Below are 19,816 nucleotides of genomic sequence, written 5' to 3' on the forward strand. Positions count from 1 at the left end.
ATCCTAGAATGGTTTCTGCGATCAAATTTTCGCTGTGAAAATTTTCATTTACACAATCAATAATATTGCTTGCTACCGTGGCTACTCCTTCTGCTGCTTGCTCTGCCTCCCTAATTTTCTCGTCCCATTTGTTAAAGAGCATTTCTTTGTGATTTTCATTGATCCTTGGTTCACCTACTCCTTTTTCCTCATCTGTTTCTTGCCAAGCTAAATATTCATTCACCTGTTTATTAATTAGATCATAGTCACTTCGTAAATATACCACTTGATTAGTGGTTTTATCACTTATTTCACAATAATAGTTTCACTGTGATATCTTTTGGCCCAACCCTTCTTGATACTATAGTAATTGTTCATTAAAGGAAATGGAATCTGTGATGAATTCTGTAAGTTTAGGATTGTCCTTGTGCATCTCCTGTAAATCCTGTAACTCCTTTCCTTTCTCATCCAAACTTTTATGATATCCTATTTGCATTTGTCGGAAGTCTTGTTGTAACCTCTCGATCTGTTTCTGTGCTTCATTGTTAGCGTTAGCTTGTTGCAGCTATTGTTGCAAAACTTGTATCTCGTCTTCCTTTTCTTTTAGAAATTGTTGTACCTCATATGCTTTATCAATAGTTGCAGTGGCATATTCTCCTGTGATCTGAGATAGTTTGGTGAGATTCTCATTAGGATTGCTAGTGGGATCTTGCCACGGGACATCTAATTGTTCTGCGTCTTGAGGGAGCACATTTTCCAATTTCCTTTTCTTCCTCTCTCTTATTACTACTACTTTGTGCTGTGGACTATAAAATACATCAAGAGGAGGAATTTCTTCTATTTTAAGCATAAGCTCAGAGGATGGGGTAATAGGAATATGCTCCATATTTGAGACATTCCTGACTGTTCTTGTGACTACTTCTTTTGTTACCTGTGCATTACTCACAAGTGTTTTTATGGTTTGTCCTTCAATATTGATCAATTCATTGAAGGTTTCCCATTCTTTATCTAGTTCAGTTGTGACTGGCGGTGTTTGAATGATGAGAGGGGGAGGATCTCTTTGTGGGGAGTCAAAAACCTGTTGTTGTAGAAGTTCTGTTGACTGGGCAGTATCTTTTACTGACCTTTCGCTCTTATCCTATTTATTTCCTAATATTTTAGAATGTTCAGACTTTTCTTTTCTAGACTTGGATTTTGATCCATTTGTGCTTGAACTACCACTAATAATAACCCTTGGAGTTGGTTCCCTTACGGGTTCTAGGCATAGTTTTTCCAAAGGAATACTGGCTAGTATTCTTTCTCTATATATTTTGAACTATTGAAATTGCTCTGGAGAGAATTGCATTTGGGCCACATGCAAAATTTCTTCAAGTGCATTCTTCTGTTTGAATATGTCATTGAAGCGATCATCTTCTCTAGAAAACACCTTTATCTTGACTGCAGTAGTGAAATTCTTAGCAACATCGTGAGGGTCAAATGGTCTTCTTGAAAATTTGAATAACTGTAAACACGTTATATTATTCACTTCTGTGAATGCATGGCCTACATCAAAAAGGGAAAATGCCCCACACGCTACAGGAAACTATGGTCAGATAGCCTTCTTTTTGTCTTTCGAATCTTTAGTCAAACCTCCTTCTCCTCAGGTTTGATAGGCAATCTCTCAAGCCAAGAGTTTATGAGGGACATACAAAGGTAGGACGTGCGGGGAAGCAGAACTTCCAAATACCTTGACAGAAGTAAACAGTTCCTCCCCGAACCATCTTGTGATGGGGAGTATGTCGACTTCTTCTTTAGGAGAACATCTTGGAGCATCTTTATCATACAACATTTTGTACAAGGGTAGTATAATTCCATGACAAATCTGGTAGAAGTATGGAGTGAACTTAGAGTCCCACAATTCTTTGTGATAGACATGAATGGGTAAGGGGTCTTGAGTTTTCCACTTCAAACCCATAATAGGAAACTTAGAAACATAACATATCACATCAATTACATATGCAAATAGGTAAAAAGGAGCGTAAATTCTCTGAGCCGCAGTTCTTTTGGACCGGTAACTTACAATGGTCGTGACTAGGTTATCAGACGAGATTTTGGCCCAATCTAAAATAGTGGAATTTGTGGCGGCATCCAATAACAATAGCCATTCAGATGAAAATTTGTTGATATCTAGCATTCCAAATATTCTACAGAGCATGGAAGAAGAAAAGAAATATGGGGAGGTTAGAGAACTAGTACTGTACATACCTGTTATAGACATTTTTGTGCCTCGCAGCATGGAGCATGAAATGTCAATAATTACAGGGATCCTCAGTCCCTAAACATGTTGTTCTTACCCCTAGAGGAACAAGGTCAGCAAACCACAGCACTCCTGATCAGTTCTCCACCTGAAAACACTCAAAAACAGGCTATTTTTGGATCATGTCAGCTGCTCCACTGAGCATCTGCGCTGAATGTCAACTGCTCCTCCTTGTACCTGCGCTGAGAGTCAAAACCAATGAAGGCTACCTGCGCTGGGCGAGATTGGACATGTGGCACAGTGAGTCATTACCTTGGAAACTTCCAAAAATGACACTTGGATCAGGTATTTCGCCTTGTGATGAGTCAGAGGCTTTGTTTCTCCAAGTGGAAGCAAGGTTCACCAAGTGGAATCAAGAACTGAAGACCAACTAAAGATTAACTGAAGAGAGAGAGGACACAAGGCAGCTACACATCAGTTGCAAGCTGACTCATCCTTTCTCAATTCATCTATATATTGAGCTCTCTCCTATGAGCTCAGGAGGCTGGAATTTTGGGCAAAGCAAGGAAGTGCTGTTGGTTTACAGTTAGAGCTATTGGGTGATTGCTTTTATAGAGGGGAAGAGGAGATATCTTGCTGCTGGGGAGGTGCTGCTGGATTGGAGCGATTTATGGTTGTAACCTTATCAGAACCTTTTTCTTCTATCAATAAAGCTCTGATGTTCTCCTATATACTTGTATTGCAATGATGTATTGTTTTTATCTGTATATTTGATTCATTCTAATCCATGCATCAGTTATGAGTACATGTTTCTTGTAGTTTCCCTCTCTCGTTTTTGCAGGATCTTTGTGTAGCTGGGCCGACAAAGGGAGCAAGGAGCTGGGAACAAGAGGCAACAAGAGAAGACAGGATCGACAAAAGCGAAAGAAATCGGTTGGTCAATCTTTTCTTCCTTCTCTGTACTTTCATAAAGGAAAATATCAAAGCTTTACTTTCAGTTGTTGCTAAGGAACTATCACCCTTAGAGTAGGGATAGAGTCATTTCGAGTCGGATACTTTTCCCCACAACAAACTGGCGACTCCGCTGGGGAACGTATCCGTTTGATTGTGTTTGTAGTATCTTTGCTATTCATTTCCTGAACCAAAGAGTACCGAATCGAAAAGCTTTTGACTATATCAAAAGCGAAGTAGAGGGGCAGCTACTCTAGCTCATTTCTGAGCAAGTTCATGATTTGAAGAGCTAATCTACAAAGATCCTTTTGTGCTCTTTGTGATAGCTTTTCACCCTCTTGATCATCCCTTAGCTGGTACTTGACCTATAGCTTTTTATTTCAGCAAAAACAGTGAATTTTTGAGCTTTTTATGACCCGGAAATCCTTGTAAACACAACTCTCGTGTCTCAGTGCAAGCTGTCCACAGGCAGTCTGCATTTCAGCGCAGGTACTCCCTTAGGGAACTGCGCTGAGAGTCCGTTTTACAGACCAGAGCCTGCGCTGAACCAGTTAGGCTATGTCTTCCTGAGGTTTTCCACTGAGTCTTAGCCCTGTTTTCACTGTTATTTTGCTGCTGATTGCTTGTCATTTGTACTTGCTGTAAACCAACTTTCCTTGACATTATTCTGACTCAGTTGTGTGATGAAACTGTGATTGTTCTTTCAGTATTTCTTGTTTCAGTTACAGTTTCCCATTGTGAAAAGCAAACCAGTATGGCTGTGGCCTCCTAGATCCTGAACTGTAAAAGTGTCTTTGTGATCTTAAGAGCTAGTTTTGTTACTGTTCATGGTTGTTTGAGTTAGTTTGTTTTTCATTTTATGGTTTGAATCTATACATTTCCAGTGTCGAAACAAGTCAATCTTAAGGTGTCTTTTGATTTTGGACAAGCTTGTTTACTTTCGCTTCAAATTAGATTCGAAGTTATACAACAGTTTCCTTTTTGTCTTACATCAACATTAAGGAAAAAGAAAAGAAAATACATGCATTGTGCATTTTTCATTTGACTGTGTGCTTGACGATTTAGGAAAAATTTTCATTTTAGTGTGTGTTCTATGATCTGTGTGAAAAGTTGATGTCTTTCTTTTCCCTCAGTAGATTAAGGTTTTCAAAGTTGAAAGATTGAAAAGTTTTGCTTCTCATCTTAGATTGCATTTAGGAAGTTGTATAGATACATCTCGTGGTGATCCTCAAAGGCAAACTGTTAAGCAAGATCAACATTAAAATAAATCCAATTTACATAACAACGCTTTGTAACATAACGCAAACATCTAGAGGTCTAGGTAGAGACGTGTTCCTGCGTCGTTAAACATAGTGACTGTCGATCTCTACGAAGGTGGGTGATTCCTCCTGAGAGTCGGTGGCACTAATACGGACTTGTGCTCCCACGTACCGTCGCGTATATATTGGGAGACCCCTATAGGCAATTATCCTTTATCCATAGGAAACCGTGTCGGCCGCCCTACTGATCGCGATGCAGTGAACACAGCATTCACGAAGATCGACCACCCGTACCGTAAAACGTATTCTGTGGTTTCGCGAAAGGTTTGGCACACCCTCTGCCTAGATCTCCAGAGCAGTTTCTTTTGGCCCTTTTCAAACTCTATAACTGACAAGGTCCAACCGAGCATTTGTCACTTCGGGCTCGTTAATACATCGAAGGCGACTAGAGTCATCTTTAGCTTTTTCTCGACTCTTAAAACATGAAAAAGCAAGTTTGTGTCTAAAAGCGTCGTTAATAAAATTTATTTTAAGCGGAACATAATCACCTATTATTCCCACGTTGATCTTCCAGTTGAAAAGTATGGAGCCCACCAACCAAGGAAACAACCTTGGAGGAAGTCCAAATCCCTTCTCCTCTTGGGGAGATGTTGGTGCGCCTCATATGGCAACATTTTCACTTCCAGGATTGACAATTGGCCTACCTGTATGGCTCTTTTCAACTAATGTAGTCCAGATCGCCACTAATCCTGAGCAGTCGAATCAACAGTCAGACCAATCTAAAGTTACCCACCAGCCTTCCACTTCTTACAATTCTTCCTCTCATCCTTCATCTTCACGAGGTAGAGCCGGCAAAAGTCAGCTTCCCATGGAGAAGAAGGAAAAGAAGAAGAAAGAAAAGAAGCAGAAGGAGCCTATGGCGAAGGCGACTGGGGGCAAACAAAAGACAGCTGACAAAAACCCACACACTGCACCGACCGGGCCTAAATCGCCATGTGTCATTTGCAAAGGGACCCACTTCCATCGTGATTGTCCTTGTATTCCCCGGATACTAAGGGACTGGTCCCCAAGGTTGCACAATCCGGTAGCATCAACCTCTGGTAGTCATGTTGATTGCATTCCATCAACTAGCGAGAGTGAAGGACGAAGAGGGAGACCAAGATCACCCTGTATGTTGTGTGAAGGCGAGCATGCCATCCACCGATGTCCATTCTTAGATGAGGCAAAGAGAGTTTTGGAAGATCGCCCGGTTTCACCGTTGCGACTCCTCCTGGATACCAAAAACTCGTGCCAAGTCCTTCGTTGGTTGAAAATCCAGTTGACCCACTCAAGTGGTCAGCTGAAATGTCGGTCATTGAGAATGAACCTACTGAATCCAGACCGGACGAAAGTCCAAAGGTCAATACGGCAGTTGACCCGGGTCTACCTTTAGAAGTTTCATCTTCGAATGACACCGTCGCCGAAGAGTCATCTTCAAGCGACACCCTCACTGAAGAGAATAAGGATGACACCATCCAGGTTCTTTTCATCAGCACCGACTCTGATGAGCGTCAGGGCAATGCGCCCATTCCTTTATCACAGGAAGGAACATCATCAGGGTCATACCCGGCCGTATATTCGGTCCCACCACCAAGCAACCTGGTTGTATCCTTTGATTGGAATCAACTAGGCAGACCCCGGTTACCAGCCAGTATACCATTCAGAATCATTGTCCAGATATATAGGATGATTATGTCTGGTACTATCATTAATGAAGGGGCGTCTGTGAGTATCCTTTCCTCTGTTGCTTGGAAAGCACTGGGTTCCCCGACGCTTTTACCTGAGTTAAGAAATCTCTCAGGTTTTGATAAAGGAACCAGTCGACCATTAGGAATCCTCCCCAATGTGCCTGTTACATTGAAAGGGAAGACCGTTAATCTGAACGTGATGGTCGTCCAAGGACCCTTGGATTATAACCTACTCCTTGGACGAGACTATATTTATTGCATGGGAGCGATAGTCTCCTCACTCTTTAGAGTAATGTGTTTTCCACACGAAGGAAGGATGGTCAAGCTCGTCGACCAACTTTCATTTCCAGGATCTCGCATAGAAAATAGTCAAATACCAATCCTAAATGGTCTGTTCACTCAAGATTTGCCTCCACCCCCAGTCCTCCTTCCCGATGAGTGCGAGTGACTCGGAAAGAAAGACTGGAACCCAGGGGACATGCACCCTGGTCTGCTTCGGGCAGAAGAAACCCTGGGTATAAGGTAGAATTTCCGCAGAAGAATATGACTAGTCCGTACCCCGTCCGTGGATGGAAGAGGGGTTGTTCTGGAATAGTATTCTTTTGTTAAAGTTATGTGTTTGACAGACGAGTCATTCACCTTTGTCTAAAGAAGTGGGCAATGCCCAAGTAGGAATTCCCTTATTGCAACAAGCAGTAACCATCTTTGGGGAAAAGCAAGCCTCACCCATTAAAACAAATGTTTTGAAGGATAAGTAGGGGCAGCCTCCAAAGAAAGAGATTCTATTGTTGTGACATAGGGTAACCATCTTTGAGTAACCTAATGATAGACATCGCCAAGGAAAGAGATTGATTTGCGGCAGCAAATAGAACCGTCTTTGGATAATAAGAAAGAGGCAAGCCTCCTTCAATAACACCAATGTTTTGTCTTTGAGAAGTGTTCTTCTCTTGTCACAAGCAGCTGTTTGTTAAAAGTTGGGCCGACAGGAAGACTGAGTACCGCGTAAGACCCCTTAAAATAACGAGAAGACTAGTATCGTTAACATTAGATTGGCAAGATGACAAGTACCTGTGAACACCCAAAGAAAAGCAGAGGTAGGGGAGAGGAGGGGCAGCCTCGAAATTCTATCCTATACCTGGGGGCATGCAAACCTTTTGGAATGTGAGCGAGGGACGACTATTTATTTTTTAAATTTTTAGGTCCTCCCTTTAAACCTGTAGGTCTAACCCTTTAAACTCGTAGGATTAGCCAATTCCGACCTTGCATGAAGAAAGTCTGTGGGGCAAAAGAAAAACTTGCCAAATTTGGAGCATAGCTTCGTGAGATAAAGCTCCTTAAAAAATAGCTATCTCACAGGAGGCATTCTTATTTTATGACTGGTATATCGAGCAGTTTTAGCACATAGTTCATGCTCGTTAAAAAATAAATGCAATATCCGAGCAGTTTTAGCACATAGTTCATGCTCGTTAAAAAATAAACATAAGTTGTGAGCAATCTTCCCCTAGAGTTCAAGCTCATCTAGAAAAAATGAACCGGTAAATAACCTTTTGGGATCGTAAATTCATCAGCCATAAAAGCCTTGGTCGTGTTTGTGCACCGTCACCTCCACTTTTCATTTGGCCGATCATTCACTTCCATTTGTGTGTTTACCCATTTTGAGGAACATCTGCGAAGAGTGATTTCACCTAGCCATCCTTGTGACACTGTCGTGATTGGAAAATTCCAACCTGTACCTGGAATCTGCTGCAACCCCTGTTTATCACTCGTTCCTCAAAAGACGAGTCTTCTTTGAGCTCTTTTCTCCTGACTCGTAAAATATGAAAATTTTGCCGAGTTTTGGCCTTCCAGCTCGTTAAACGACCGGAAGAGCTATCCCTCCTCTAGATTTTAATCTTTTTGGACCTGAGGGATTATTGCACAAAAATATCAAGCGCTTGTCTTGTTCGGCTCGTTAAAAGTACCGAACACCCATCCCTTATGTATTGTTTTATACTTTTTCGGACTTAAGGGATTAGATGACGAAAAAAGAATTATGGAGTTGACTTTCTGTACCTTTTCAGACTCTCTAAAAATTAAAAGGACCGAGTTTTCCTTGTCGTTAGACTCGTTAAAATGATTAAATAGCGGAAAACTTGTCTTTAGACGAGAACAAGTTTCCCTATTGCTAAGCTCGTTAAATCATAGCGATGGGCTTGCCCGAAGGGCAGGTTATAGAACAAGCATATGTTATCCTCCTCAAGCTTGACAAAAATAAAGAGGTACTGGTCAGAAATGACTGGGGAAAAATTGGGAGAACATCAAAGCTTAATGGTAGCAAGTCGCTCTTGAACATGACACTTTTCTTCCGTACCACATCGGGTTGGGTTGTTTCATTCACCGGTCTCATCACCATGGTCTTCGCCAAACCATCCACATTTTGGGGTAATGCTACCGATCCATCGCATAAGTGTCGTTACATGTTCAAGAGAGGTCATTCTGAAAGTGTCAACCGTGTCCCATCCACTGCCATACATTATCCTTCATCCATTCATGATCGCCACCCTGAATAATATGTCACAGTTTGTTTTCACCTCCACTAAAATCATTAGCTCCATTCCATGTCATTGATGTGGGATTCATTAAGGCCCTCCTTTGACGGATCACTTCTTGTCGACTTCAGCTCATTATCCAAGAAGTTGATCTAGGAACAACCCCATCAGTACTTTGAAGCTTGCATGCCTCAATGGCAAGTTTCTCACTTCCGGCGACAGGTATACATCAATGACCTTAGACCAGAAGATTTTGCGTGGCGTTCGACGCCAAGTCCTTTATTCACGCCACGTGAATTGTACTGGAGTACCTTGAGGGTCATTATCATTATCAGTGATTGTTATAGACATTTTTGTGCCTCGCGTCAAGGAGAAGGGAATGTCGATAATTACAAGGATCCTCAGTCCCTAAACATGTTGTTCTTACCCCTAAAAGAACAAGGTCATCAATCAACAGCACTTCCAATCAGTTCCCCACCTGAAAACACTTCAGAACAGGCTTATTTTGGATCATGTCAGCTGCTTAACTGAGCTTCTGCGCTGTATTGCAACTGTCCCACTCTGTACCTGCGCTGGAAGTCAAAAACAATGAAGGCTACCTGCGCTGGGCGAGATTGGCCAAGTGGCACAGTCATCCTGCAAGGTGTCAATTGCCCAGGAAGCTTCCAAACTGACACTTGGTTCATGAGATTCGCCCTGTGATGAGTAAGAGGTACTTGATCACCATGTGTAAGCAAGGGTCTCCAAGTGGACACAGGAACTGAAGATTAACTGAAGATGGAGAGGACACAAGGCAGCTTCATGTCAGTCTCAAGCTGACTCGTCCTTTCCTCTTCTACCCTATATATAGAGCTCTTCTATGAGAGCTAGGGAGGCTGGAATTTTTGTATAAGCAAGGAGGTGCTGTTGGTATACTGCCAGGATCATTGGGTGATTGTTTTACTAGAGGTGAAGAAGAGAGTTCTTGCTGCCGAGGAGGTGCTGCTGGATTGGAGCCAACATCATTGGTTGTAACTTCCTCTGGAACCCTGTTACTTTCTATCAATAAAGTTTGCATGTTCTCCTATATACTTGTTTTACATAGATGCTTTGTGTTTACATGTGTATTTGATGCAATCTAATCCATGCTTTGATTATGAGTGCTTGTATCTGGTAGTTTTCTCTCTCTTGTTGTGCAGGTCTTGTGTGTAGCTGGATCGGCTTGGAGAGCAAAGAGCTGGGAGCAGGATACAAAGGAAGAAGGATAAGGATCAATCAAGCGCAAGACACCAGGTTGGTTGACCCTCTTTCCATTCTATCTGTATGCTCATAAAGAAGAACATGAAAACTTTATCATTCAGTTGTTACTAGAGTCTATCACTTCTAGAAAGGGTTAGGGTCATCCGCATCGGATACTTTTCCCCACAACAAACTGGCGACTCCGCTGGGGAGATCCTAGTATCTTGTTGTTGTTATTTGTAGTATTTTTGCTATTTATCTCTTGAAGAATCGAGTACCGAATCGAAAAGCTTTTGACTATATCAAAAGCGAAGTAGAGGGTTTGCTACTCTTGCTCCTTGCTGAGCAACTTCAAGATTTAAAGAGCTAATCTACAGATAGATCTTTACTTTTTGTGATAGATCTTTATCCTCTTGATCATCCCTTTATCTGTACTTAACCCATAGCATTTTATTTCAGTCAAAACAGTACATTTTTGAGCTTTTTATGACCCGGAATTGTTAGCAGACGTAACTCTCGTAAGTCAGTGCAGGCTGTCCACAGGCAGTCTGCATTACAGCGCAGGTAGTCCCTTCGGGAACTGCGCTGAGAGTGAAACTGGCAGACCAGTGCCTGCGCTGGTCCAGTTGGCCTTAAGCTAGCTCAGCTCTTCCCTTGTGTCTTGGCCCTGTTTGCACTTGTTTTTGGCTGATTGATTGCTGGTTAGTGTATTTGCTGTAGACCTCATCTCCTTGACTTTATTCCGCCTCAGTTGTGTGATGAAATTGTAAACGTTCTTTCGGTATTTCTTGTGTCAGTTACAATTTCCCATAGTGAAAAGCGAACCTAGTAGCTGTGACCTCTTAGATTGCGATCTTATGAGTTAGTGTTATTGTTGTTCATAGCTGTTTTAGATTGGTTTGCTTCTCACTTTATGGTTTGAATCTATACTTTTCCTGTATTTTAAACAAGTCTTTCATAAAGGTGTTCTTTTGATTGTGGACAAGCTTGTTTATTCATATTTGAAAGTTGATTCAAAAAATCATACAACAGTTTCCTTTTGTTAAGCATCAACATTAAGGAAAACGAAAAGAAAATACATGCATTGTGCATTTTGCATTTGACTGTATATATGATGATTTAGGGAAATGTGCATTATAGTGTGTGTTCTTTGATCTGTGGAAAAGTTGTGTCTTACTCTTTCCTCAAGTAGATTAAGGTTTTCAAAGTTGAAAGACTGAAAAGATTTTGCTTCTCATTCTTAGATTGCATATAGGAAGTTGTATATATACATCTCGTGGCGAACCTGAAAGGCAAACTACTAAGAAAGATCGACATTAAAATAAATTCAATTTACATAACAACGCTTTGGAATTTAACGCAAACATCTAGAGGTCTAGGTAGAGACGTGTTCCGGCGTCGTTAAACATAGTGACTGTCGATCTCTACGAAGGTGGGTGATTCCTCCTGAGAGTCGGTGGCACTAACACGGACTTGAGCTCCCACGTACCGTCGAGTATATTGGGAGACCCCTATAGGCTTTTATCCTTTTATCCTTAGGAAGCCGTGTCGACCGCCCTACTGATCGCGATGCAGTGAACACAGCATTCACGAAGATCGACCACCCGTACCGTAAAACGTATTCTGTGGTTTCGCGAAAGGTTTGGCACTGCCTCTGCCTAGATCTCCAGAGCAGTTTCTTTTGGCCTTTTTCAAACTCTATAACTGAAAAAGTCCAACCGAGCATTTGTCACTTCGGGCTCGTTAATACATCGAAGGCGACTAGAGTCATCTTTAGCTTTTTCTCGACTCTTAAAACATGAAAAAGCAAGTTTGTGTCTAAAAGCGTCGTACATAAAATTTATCTTAAAGCGGAACATAATCACCTGTTATTCCCACGTTGATCTTTCAGTTGAAAAGTATGGAGCCCACCAACCAAGGAAGTAACCTTGGCAGAAGTCCAAATCCCTTCTCCTCTTGGGGAGATGTTGGTGCGCCTCATATGGCTACATTGTCGCTTCCAGGATTGACAATTGGCCTTCCTGTTTGGCTCTTTTCAACTAATGTAGTCCAAATCGCCACTAATCCTGAGCAATCGAATCAACAGTCAGAACCATCTAGAACTACCCACCAGCCTTCCACTTCTTATGATACTTCATCTGATCCTTCATCTTCACAGGGTAGAGCCGGCAAAAGTCAGCCTCCCAAAGAGAAGAAAGAGAAGAAGAAGAAAGGAAAGAAGCAGAAGGAGCCTCTGGCGAAGGCGACTGGGGGCAAGCAGAAGAAAACTGACAAAAACCCACACACTGCACCGACCAGGCCTAAATCGCCATGTGTCATTTGCAAAGGGATCCATTTCCATCGTGATTGTCCTTGTATTCGCCGGATACTGAAGGACTAGTCCCCAAGGTTGCACAATCCGGTAGCATCAACCTCTGGTTGTCAAGTTGATTGCATTCCATCAACTAGCGAGAGTGAAGGACGAAGAAGGGGACCAAGATCACCGTGTCTATTGTGTGAAGGTAGTCATGCCATCCACAAATGTCCATTCTTAGATGAGGCCAAGAGAGTTTTGGAAGATCGCCCGGTGTCACCGTTGCGACTTCCGCCTGGATATCAAAAACTCGCGCCTAATCCCTCGACAGTTGTAAATCGAGTTGGCCCTCTTAAGTGGTCAGCTGATGTGTCGGTCATTGACAATGAACCTACCGAATCTAGACCAGACGAAAGTCTAAAGGTCGAAACGGCAGTTGACCCGGTTCTTCCTTCAAAGGTTCTATCGTCCAATGACCCCGTCATTGAAGACCCGTCTTCAAATGACACCGTCACCGAAGAGTCATCTTCATGTGGCACCCTCACTGATGAGAACAAGGATGACACCATCCAGGTTCTCTTTATCAGCACCGACTCTGACGAGCATCTGGGAAATGCGCCCATTCCTTTATCGCAGGAAGGAACATCATCAGAGTCGTATCCGGCCGTATATTCGGTCCCACCACCAAGCAACCTGGTTGTATCCTTTGATTGGAATCAACTAGGCAGACCCCGGTTACCAGCCAGTATACCATTCAGAATCATTGTCCAGATCTATAGAATGATCATGGCTGGTACTATCATTGATGAAGGGGCGTCTGTGAGTATCCTTTCCTCTATTTCTTGGAAAGCACTGGGTCCCCCAGCGCTTTTACCTGAGTTGAGAAATCTCTCAAGTTTTGATAAAGGAACCAGTCGACCATTAGGAATCCTCCCCAATGTACCTGTTACATTGAAAGGGAAGACCGTCAGGATGAACGTGTTGGTAGTTCAAGGACCCTTGGATTATAACCTACTCCTTGGACGTGACTATATTTATTGCATGGGAGCGATAGTCTCCTCACTCTTTAGAGTAATGTGTTTTCCACACGAAGGAAGAGTGGTCAAGCTCGTAGACCAACTTTCATTTCCGGGATCTCACATCGCAAATAGTCAAATACCAATTCTAAATGGTCTGTTCGCTGTAGATTCGCCTCCGCCCCCAGTCCTCCTTCCCGATGAATGCGAGTGATTCGGAAAAGAAGACTAGGACCCAGGGGGCATGCACCCTGGTCTGCTTAGGGCAGAAGAAACTCCGGGTATAAGAAGAATTTCCGCAGAAGAATATGACTGGTCAGTACCCCGTCCGTAGGAAGTGGGGTTGTCCCGGAATAATAATCTTTTGTAAAAGTTATGTGTCTGGGAAGCATTCACCTTTGTCTATGGAAGTGGGCAATGCCCGAGTGGGATTTTCCTTATTGCAACAAATAGTAAACATTCTTGGATTCAAGCCTCGCCCATCGAAACATATGTTTTGAAGGATAAGCAGGGGCAGCCTACAAGGAAGGATACTATTTTGTTTTGACAGAAGGTAACCATCTTAGGACAACCCAATGATAGACACCGCCGAAGAAAGAGATCAATTTGCGGCAGCAAATAGAACCATCTTTGGATAATAAGAAAGAGGCAAGCCTCCCTTGATAATACCAATGTTTTATCTTTGAGTAGTGTTCTTCTATTGTCACAATAGCTGTTTGTTAAAAGTGGGCCGACAGGAAGTCTGAGTACTGCGTAAGACCCCTTGAAATAACGAGAAGACAAGTATCGTTAGCATTAGATTAGCAAGATGACAAATAACTGTGAACACCCAAAGAAAAGCAAAAGTAGGGGAGAGGAGGGGCAGCCTCGAAATTCTATCCTATACCTGGGGGCATGCAAACTTTTGGAATGCAAGCAAGGGACGACTATTGATTTTTTAAATTTTTAGGTCCTCCCTTTAAACCTGTAGGTGTAACCCTTTAAACTCGTAGGATTAGCCGTTTCCGAACTTGCACGAAGAAAGCCTGTGGGGCAAAAGTAAAATTTTCTAAAGTAAGAGCATAGCTGTAGTAAGGCATAAGCTCTATAAAAATTGGTCCTTATAGGAGGCGTTCTTATGACTGGTATATCGAGCAGTTTTAGCATATAGTTCATGCTCGTTAAAAAATAAACGCGAAATTCGAGCAGTTTTAAGCCTGAATTTATGCTCGTTAAAAAATAAAAAGTGTGAGCAAATGTTTCCCCCAGAGTTCAAGCTCATGGAAAAAATGAACCAGTAAATAACCTTTTGAGATCGTAAATTAATTAGCCATAAGAACCTTGATTGTGTTTTCATCCACCACCTCCATCGTTCATTTGGCCGAGCATTCACTTCCATTTGTGTGTTTACCTCTTTTGAGAAACAGCTGCGAAGAGTGATTTCACCTAGCCATCCTTGTGACACTGCCGTGATTGGAAATTCCAAACTGTACCTGGAATCTGTAGCTATCCCTGTTTATCACTCGTTCCTCAAAAGACGAGTCTTCTTTCAGCTCTTTTCACTGACTCGTAAAATATGAAAAGTTTGCCGAGTTTTGGCCTTCCAGCTCGTTAAATGACCGGAACGCTATCCCTCCTCTAAATTTTAATCTTTTTGGACCTGAGGGATTATTGCACAAAAGGATCGAGCGCTTGTATTGTTCAGCTCGTAAAAGTATCGAACAGCCATCCCTTCTGTATTGTTTTATACTTTTTCGGACTTAAGGGATATGCTGACGAAAAAGGAACTATGGAGTTAACTTTCTGTACCTTTTCAGACTCTCTAAAAATGAAAAGGACCGAGTTTTCCTTGTCGTTAGACTCGTTAAAATGATTAAATAGCGACAAACTTGTCTTTAGACGAGAACGAGTTTCCCTATCGCTAGGCTCGTTAAATCTTAGCGATGGGCTTGCCCGAAGGGCAGGTTATAGAACAAGCATATGTTATCCTCCTCAAGCTTGACAAAAATAAAGAGGTACTGGTCAGAAATGACTGGGGAAAAATTGGGAGAACATCAAAGTTTAGAGGTAGCAAGTCACATTTGAACATGACACTTTTCCTCCGTATCACATCGGGTTGGGTTGTCTCATTCACCGGTCTCGTCACCATGGTCCTCGCCACACCATCCATTTGGGGTAATGCTACCAATCCATCGCATCAGTGTCGTTATATGTTCAAGAGGGGTCATTCAGAAAGTGTCAACCGTGTCCCATCCACTACCATACATCATCCTTCATCCATTTTCATGATCGCCATCCTGAATCATATGTCACAGTTTGTTTCCACCTCCACTAAATCATTAGCTCCGTTCCGTGTCATTGATGTGGGATTCATTAAGGCCCTCCTTTGACGGATCGCTTCTTGTCGACATCAGCTCATTATCCAAGAAGTTGATCTAGGAACACCCCCATCAGTACTTTGAAGCTTGCATGCCTCAATGGCAAGTTTCTCACTTCCGGCGACAGGTATACCTCAATGACCTTCGACCAGAAGATTTTGCGTGGCGTTCGACGCCAAGTCCTTTATTCACGCCACGCGAATTGTACTGCAGTACCTTGAGGGTCATTGTCATTAATGGTGACTCCTCTCGCGCTTGTTAACGGTTTTCATTATTGACCGGTAATCAAGCGATGTCTTTCCATGTTCGACTTCAACGCAATTCTCACATGGATCGACTTGTACTTAGAGTGAAAATCGAACGAGTTTGAAGACCCCGGATCTAGTTTCATCCATCCGGGCTGCAATATATATTCAGGAAATATAAAAACATTTGCCATATACATCATTGCAGCAGATGATCATCCTATCAAAGGATGGTAATTTCAGCGGAAGATTATCAGTCTGTCAACAGACGATCGTCTGTCATATGTATCAAAATGTATTTATAAAAGCCGAGCATGGGAATGCCCGTCTCAGCTAGACCATGAAATTGAATGAAAGATAATGTATTGTATTGTATTACAGGGCACTCTCCTCAGGCACTGGAACGAACTTCGGACCCTCTATCTAAAGCATTTCACCCGATTAACGGCCTCATACTTTAGGGGGCAACTGTTATAGACATTTTTGTGCCTCGCGTCAAGGAGCAGGGAATGTCGATAATTACAGGGATCCTCAATCCCTAAACATGTTGTTCTTACCCCTAAAAGAACAAGGTCATCAATCAACATCACTTCCAATTAGTTCCCCACCTGAAAACACTTCAGAACAGGCTTATTTTGGATCATGTCAGCTGCTTAACTGAGCTTCTGCGCTGTATTGCAACTGTCCCACTCTGTACCTGCGCTGGAAGTCAAAAACAATGAAGGCTACCTGCGCTGGGCGAGATTGGCCAAGTGGCACAGTCATCCTGCAAGGTGTCAATTGCCCAGGAAGCTTCCAAACTGACACTTGGTTCATGAGATTCGCCCTGTGATGAGTAAGAGGTACTTGATCACCATGTGTAAGCAAGGATCTCCAAGTGGACACAGGAACTGAAGATTAACTGAAGATGGAGAGGACACAAGGCAGCTTCATGTCAGTCTCAAGCTGACTCATCCTTTCCTCTTCTACCCTATATATAGAGCTCTTCTATGAGAGCTAGGGAGGCTGGAATTTTTGTATAAGCAAGGAGGTGCTGTTGGTATACTGCCAGGATCATTGGGTGATTGTTTTACTAGAGGTGAAGAAGAGAGTTCTTGCTGCCGAGGAGGTGCTGCTGGATTGGAGCCAACATCATTGGTTGTAACTTCCTCTGGAACCCTGTTACTTTCTATCAATAAAGTTTGCATGTTCTCCTATATACTTGTTTTACATAGATGCTTTGTGTTTACATGTGTATTTGATGCAATCTAATCCATGCTTTGATTATGAGTGCTTGTATCTGGTAGTTTGCTCTCTCTTGTTGTGCAGGTCTTGTGTGTAGCTGGATCGGCTTGGAGAGCAAAGAGCTGGGAGCAGGATACAAAGGAAGAAGGATAAGGATCAATCAAGCGCAAGACACCAGGTTGGTTGACCCTCTTTCCATTCTATCTGTATGCTCATAAAGAAGAACATGAAAACTTTATCATTCAGTTGTTGCTAGAGTCTATCACTTCTAGAAAGGGTTAGGGTCATCCGCATCGGATACTTTTCCCCACAACAGTGATTCCTCTCGCGCTTGTTAATGGTTTTCATCATTGACCGGGAATCAAGCGATGTCTTTCCATGTTCGACTTCAGCGAAATTCTCACATGGATCGACTTGTACTTAGAGTGAAGATCGAACGAGTTTGAAGACCCCGGATCTAGTTTCATCCATCCGGGCTGCGATATATATTCAGGAAATATAAAAGCATTTGTCATGTACATCATTGTAGCATATGATCATCCTATTCAAAGGATGATAATTTCAGCAGAGAATTATCAGTCTACCATCACACGATCGTCTGTTCTATGTACCAAAATGTATTTATAAAGCTGAGCATGGGAATGTGTTACACTAAAAAATGTCACCTTGACTACTTACAGTTAGTATGGCTCAAAATCAACAGTCATGCTACCCTCTTAGGCAAGTCTTATGCCTCTGTTATCCATCTCAAACTCAAAGAAGAGAGAAAGTCTTGTAAAAACTATGTTTATCTCTCGGGTCGCAGGTTCTCTCTAGCCTTACCTGCGGGGACGCAGGCCATGTTCACAAAAACTGCATCCATGGACGCTCTGTATGTTAAAGGACAGGTGCGTCCTCCTGTAAAAGGCAAAATGCGCAAGTTTTATCTTGAGAAAGTTACTTGTGGTTACTTCTAGAACATTCTAGAGGTCGGTTTGATGGAATGGATACGCCTCCAGTTGGTTCATGTATCTCTATTAAGAGGGGACTTATCCCATCAATAAGGGAGCTATCCCACCCATAGAGGGGGATGATCCCATTGATAGTGGACCTGAATAACCTCTTTACAGCACTATAAATAAAGGCATTGAGCCAAGAGGAGGGGAGGTTGGAGCTATACATTTTCTTTGGGTAAATGCTGCAGGATTTAGGACTTCCATTAGAACCTTTGTGAGGAGAGATTGTCTTTACATGATTCTACTTGGAAGTGGGTGAGCTTTGTCAAAGTAGAGGAAAACACTTGATGGACCCTGGGAGGAACTTGCACAACACCAAGGCCAGGTTGTAAGAGTTTCTTTGTTTCGTTATTAATACAAACTGGTTTATTTTTCTCAATAGCTTGTGTTAATGAGTTATTTCATGTGTTCCTTGGTCTGCATGTTGAATGTATCTTCTATTATATGAAATACGGGTGCTTGGTAATTGTTTGATTGTTTGTGGTTGCAGGAATTGACTTGAATGAGGAGCTCATCTGGATCGTCAAGAACGGACTACAACAACAGCGTTTTGGAATAAGGTAAGCCTAAACACTTGTACTTTTATGTTGTAAAAAGTATATTTAGAGAAAGATCATTCCATTTTGTCTTGTTTGTCGCTAGAGAGTGTAAACTCCTAGGGAGGTCAGTTGTGTCAGCCCAAATGACTTTTTCCGCCACGACAAATTGGCGACTCCACTGGGGAAACCATTAATGGATAAGTCTTTTCCTTTATATAAACTTTGCTTTGTGAAAGTCATTTTTATTTTCTGGTTTTTGACTGTGGGAATTAGTATTTGGGTGGTTTAGCTGTAGATTTAGTTAGCTTTAGTTTTTCTTTCTTTTTCCAGCAGGACGCAGTCTTTGTGTGCTGCACAGTGCGTCCTTGGATGCGCTGTTGTTGACTGCACAGTGCGGGGCCGCACCTGTGACAACGGGTGGCCTGCGTCTTCCTGTAAAAGTTAAGAAAATTCCATTTTTTCTTTAAATTACCTTTAGATTTTGTTTTTCCTTAGGGTTTGCTGCCCAGATCCTTTAGTACCCTGTCAAGGATTCTCACCTGAACTGATTTTGTGAGCTTTGAGTGTTTTAGTGGATTTCAACGGAGTTTATACCTAGGGTTTGATTTTTGAATAGGTTCTGTAGTGACTTTGAGCTTAGAAAGTTGTCCAGCCTTAGATATCTCTGGTGAGTCAACCTTCTTAGAAGTCGGGCCTGTCGTAAAGTCTCCTTGTTTGAGCAACTTGTCATTTGAGTTGTTTTGGGTCAAATTTCGCATTGCTTGTTTTTAAAGTATTGATTTCCATTTTCAAAAAAGACAAAAAGATTAGAATTTTGTTTTGACTAGTTTTTGGTTCTGCGATAAGCTAGTCCTTGATTCGTTTATAATCAAGTAAAACACCTTAGAATAATCATTGTTAGTTTTGACCTTGTTAGAATTGTTTAGAATAAATTTATCTTTAGTTTGCTTATGAGTGGATTTTCATAGATTTTGATAGTTGTCAAAGATTGCTTTTTGGTTATATTAGATTTATTTGCTTTATTAGAAGGAAAAATACAAAAATCTCTTCTTTAAAAGTCTTGTTTCAAGTAGCTTTTTGTTTTTCAAAGAAGAAAAGAGTTTTTTCGTGCATGTAAAGAGAAGTTTTGTTTTTATGCTTGGAAAAGAAAATCGAATTGTTTCTTTGATTGTCTTCAATTAAGAAGTTGCTTTTATAAAGATTGCATTCTCTCAACTTTTTAGTTAAAACAATTCATCGAAAAAGCAAA

Source organism: Pinus tabuliformis, chromosome 7 (assembly GCF_031772625.1).
Source record: "Pinus tabuliformis cultivar Carrire ecotype Pingquan chromosome 7, CPIR1, whole genome shotgun sequence".
Taxonomy (NCBI): Eukaryota; Viridiplantae; Streptophyta; class Pinopsida; order Pinales; family Pinaceae; genus Pinus; species Pinus tabuliformis.